The sequence below is a fragment of the Tyto alba genome, unplaced genomic scaffold (genome assembly GCF_018691265.1).
Source record: "Tyto alba isolate M040663 unplaced genomic scaffold, T.alba_DEE_v4.0 Super-Scaffold_2, whole genome shotgun sequence".
Lineage (NCBI taxonomy): Eukaryota > Metazoa > Chordata > Aves > Strigiformes > Tytonidae > Tyto > Tyto alba.
In genome coordinates this window covers 48,171,674-48,176,870 of record NW_024881282.1, presented here as the reverse complement: position 1 = coordinate 48,176,870, position 5,197 = coordinate 48,171,674, and positions in this window count along the sequence as shown.

The following is a 5,197-nucleotide window of genomic DNA, read 5'->3' as shown; positions in this document are numbered from 1 at the left end:
CTAGATCTTGCAGACAGTCATTTATGGTCTGTGTTCATTAGTTCACAGGCAAAGGAAGCTAAGCAGACTCTACTATGATTTTCCTTTTGTTGAATGGAAACAGAACATTTATTACAGTTTTGTTGCTGAAGGAAAGTTCAATTGCACAGGCTAAAAATTCTCAGAAAGAGAAATGTTTCATATTCTGGAACAACTGAGCTCACATGTATTTTCCAGGGAAGGAAAAAACCTGCTAAACCTGAGTTGAGGTAATCTAAATGTGCTTGTGAGGCTAACAAATGTTATGAGAATGTTGTGATTAGGCTCAACCTAAGGATTAACCAGATCACTCAGCCTGAAGGTTAATCTTGAAAAGAAACTGAGGCAAGTCAAGATACAGGAATATACAAATCACCCAGGTAAGCCTGCCCTGTAGCAGTGTTCATTATATGACTGAAAGTGAGACATTTTTCCTGCCAGATCAAATTAGACTGACTTTTTTTAAAGATAAAGTGAGAAGTTTTATTCCTTTTTTTTTTTTTTTTGAACATCACAATATAGAGAAGGTCATTTGTATGTGAGGAGTGTGTCAGAAGCAATGAGACCCACACTCAGCTGACTTTTTGGGCTGCTGCTTTTTCCTAGGGCTTATGAATTCAGCACTAGATCATGTTCTAGGTCTCTAAATTACATTAGATGTCTTGTGAATGCACATATGTGTTAAATAGTTTAAGAAACACCCTGGGAGGGATGGTGGGGGTTGTTGACCAACCTTCCTTCCTGCTCAGGTGCAGATGGGTGAGGAAAGGCACGGGGAATGCCTCACCTTCCTCACTGGAGCTGTCAGCTGGACGATCTCCTTCAGTAGAGCCTGGGGAAGCTCTCAAGGAGAGAGGGCTGGTTCACACATCCAGCACCTCCAGAGCCACAACTCTTCTCAGAGTGCTGTGCATCAGGATATCATTTTCCAGGGCCTGTGGCTAGGGTAGGATAGACATCACCACATGAACATCCGCTTTGGACTGTCGGGTTGACAGGCTGGAGGAAGGGAGCTGGGGAATGAGGGTGTCCAAGAACCCACCATGGCCCATCAGGATGCATGGGCTGCTCGGAGGAAAAGCCTGGGTGCTGTGGGAGCTTGCCTTATGTACTGTGGGTGCTGGGTTCTCCTCTTCTTAGTCTCCTTATAACTTTGCAGTAGGGTTATTCTTAAAATATTTTATTGCACAAGCCTTCTTCAACTATTTCTTTTCATCAAGTCCAGTAGAAGGGAATGATGTCTCCACCAGACACCATTTAATCAAGTCCCCAGAAGGGAATGGTGTCTCTGCTCCAGATGTGCACCAGTTACCAGCCCTGAGACGCTCACCACTAGTGTGGTGTCTGCAGTGCGGTGGTGTGGGCTGCATATGCTCTCAGTCTAGCAGAATTTCATGGCTAGCCTCTGCACCTAATTAAGGAGGGAAACATTTGTGTATGCTTAGGTAAAATAAATGTCCTTACTCAAGAGAGAAAATGAGAGAATAACTTAAGCTTTAAACTGAAATAGCTTTCAAATCATATTTTCAGTGTCACACAAATATTTGGTTTAAATCCAGTAAAGTTAAATCAAATAGAGTATTTTGTCAAAATGAGAATGTCTCATGCTGTAGAAATGTGCGTTTAAGCCATCCAAACAACACTACCATGGCAGTACAATTATATTTTAAAACCAGATTAAAATAAATTGATTTTTGCATCAACCTACTGGTGCTTTTACAATCATTTCAGTCTTTCTGAAGTCCACCTCAGTACAGGTTTCCTTTATGAACTGGGAACTCCGAGGAACTCTAGGGGATGTTTCTCTTTTATGTTCAACGGCTCAAGACTGGTGGAATTAGGGTTGTTTTGAAGTAAGAGTTGTACCTGCTATCCAAATGTAACCTCTAAAAACAAAGCGTCTGTAAACCTAAGTGCCAATCAGATTCAAAGAAAGCAGAGGTATGTGCATGTCCCTTATATTATTCTGACTTACTGCTCCTTCCACTATTAAATCACTCAAGGCCCTGTAAGTGCTTTCTGTGATAATTTACTTACATTTGGTCTAGTGATTTGAGCAGAGCACGCATATGCCAACACAGTCTTCTTAACTGTAGGATCTTATTGGTGATCCTCTGAGTATACTTCAACTTGAATTAAATTTTCAAGGCAGGAATTATGTTTTCAGATGTGTGTATTGGGTAATGGGGTTCTCTTTAGGGTCCCAGGATGCTTTTTACACAAGAAATGAATGCAGCTAATTAGAGGAGGCAGAGAGTTGTGTGTAGCGGGCATATGGTATTGCCCAGAAAATGACAGTTTGTCCAATCAGCATGGAGTTAGATAATACAGATTTACAAAAATCCAGTACTGGGTGGTGGATTTATGGGCTACTGATAAATCACCAAAAGCAGGAAATAACAAAGCTTCCTAAACCGCCACCTTCTCTACTATAAATGTGGCTTTATATCTTTTAGCATACACTGCTAGTATTCATTAACTCTTTGTTGTGTTTTATTAATTCTTTTTAACATAATGTCTGGTTTTCACAGAATAGGAAAATGTGGATTTTTTTTTTTTTTTAATATCCCCTCTAAGATTTTTGCTTCCTCCCTCACACCAACAGTTCTTTGTGTGCAAATAACCAAATGGAAAATTTTGCTTCCAGCAGTGACTTACAGGTTCAGCAGATGTCAGTTAGGCATAATCATGAAACGATGCTACAGTACCTGCAGTTTTGAAGCATGACGTTACCTACACTGAAACTATTTGTTCTGTTGTGTGAAGGCTGCTAGCTTTGTGGAAAAAAAATGTCAGGAGCTATCAAGGAAAATGCTCTCTGAAAATTCTCAAAAGTGGAAAACCTTTTAAAAACATATGGAGAGAATTTTACATTTTGCAGAAAATGTGAGGAATAGCGTCTTTATCTCTAAGACAGAAACCATGAGCAGAAATAGAAATGATTGTCTGTGTCCCCTGGCCATTGAGATATTTCCACTCTCAGAGAATTTGTGGCTACTTGAAACAGCTCCTATCTGGGTAGAACCACAATAACCATAAAGAAAACTGAAAGAGATGCCAAGACGGTGTCATCTATGTTATTTAAACTCTTTGTTTAGAAACTGAAAAAAATCCTCCGTTTTTATCGTTCATAAATTTAGTTTCCTGCTCAATAAGGAAAGCTGGGGTTACTCACAGCTTTTTGGAATAGGAGTGCCATACGATCACTTTGTAGTGCTGGGGAAAAGAGTAGGGGTTCTTACATGACAGAGACTGTCCCCAGAGGCAGTAGCATCATTTCATTCTTGGCAAAGCCGGTATCTTTGACATCATCTGAGACCAAAGACTGTCAGATCAGTAGCTACTAGCTTTTCATAAAGAGGCAGCAGTCATGCACCTCAACAGTCATTTGAAACACCCATCCAGCAGACTAAATGCCCAGTACACAGGTTATACACTGCGTCATAGCCCATGGCCTGAAGAAATACATGTACCTGGCTGCAAAGGGGGAAAATGAGGGCAGGCACTGGCAAGTTGGCTGGACTCAGAGGCCTGTTTCATTCTTGCAGCTGAGGTGATGTCAACAGTGCTGTGTTTCTAGTAGATACTGCCTTCGTTCCAGCCTGGGACAGTGCTAGTGCTTGCCAGAATGCCAGGCCAATGCATTGACTTGCACACAGTCCTTCTACGCCCCTCCTATATGGGGCTGTATGTTGCATACACATGTAAAAAATACTGCTCTGGTTAAAGTATGTTTGGGTCATGAGCATATTTGGGTCTAGACTACAGCATTACAGATTTGATTGTCTAAGGCCACCATCAATTTGAGGTCACCTGGTGAGACCTTTTGTGATGCAAAGCTGAGTGACTGTAGTTTTGCTGCTGCTGAGGACTTGTGGATGGTTAAAGTGGAGCTAAGAGAGCTTCTTGCTCAGCCTCACAGTTGGTATTTGCTTAGAAATCAGCAAGCTGTTCAAGTCAACAAAGCTTTGCAGAACTTGAGCACATCACTACTTCTGTAGTGAAGGATGCTCCCACTTGCCCTACCTCTGAGATCCCTGTTATTGAGATACACCTGTGCCTAGGACTGCCTGGAAATTGTAGGTTTCTTAGGGCCAAAATAGATCTTTTTAATGTTCTGTCTGAAGAAGATGTTTGGAAAGGAAACAAGCTGCAAGCGCACTAAGAACCATGACAGAATCATGTTGAATAGACTATGAGGAACACTGCTCGCTGTGCTTGCTGTTAAGAGCCCCTGGAGACCACACCAATTCTACCTCCCCATGCTTCCCTTCCTGAAAAAAAATCAAGCCGTACATAGTCAAATAGTAGTTTTATAGGGCAGTGGACTTCATCTGTCTGTTAGCTAGAAAACACATTTAGCACTTTTTAGCACTTTCGTCAGCTCTTCAAATACAACATACTTGGTATGGATATTAATGTGATTTTCCTGGGCACAGTGGTTAGGGTTTGGACATGGCAGTGATGTGCTCACAACAATTTGTTGATAAGCAGAAATGTTGCTTAGTTTAATATCATCTGAAATACATTTAAATGTGTATGGCTCCTGTTCCAGATATGCATTTTAATGCTTTAAATACAGAAGCTATGAACAAGTAGATATCCATAGTCATACTTGGCTCCAGGACCAAACTGTTGACAGGACAGAATTTCACTGAGATAAATGCAGTGAGAAAAAGATTTTCTGTGACAAGACCCTACTACAGGCATTAAAAAATGTCTTACAATGAGACACCTTAGCCTAACTAGCATGCTACCAAGCTATTTTTCTTAGGCATTAATTTTCTCAGCATCTCCAGATATACTTGTTGTCCTGAATCTACTTAGAGAAGTCATTCTCCTTCTCCTTTTTTGCCTTACCTTTCCTCCAGAAGTACAAAGTTAACTCCTGTTTACTTCACTTCCTTAACCGAACTGTGCCGAATTAGTTCCTGATGCAACTTCATTAACTTCAGCACAGTCTCACCAAGGATTAGCTTGCTCTGCTCACCAATCCCTGAGAGCAAATCAATCAACTTAATATCAAATATAACTGATGTAATCAACAAACAGCCCAAGTAAGATTCTTCCTTACCTTGAGGTCCACTGTCTTCGTAGTCTAAAAATGACATGAAGTGACTTAGGTACTCTCAGATACTTAAATGCCCTCAGAGTGGAGTAAGTGATAGCCTCACAAAAT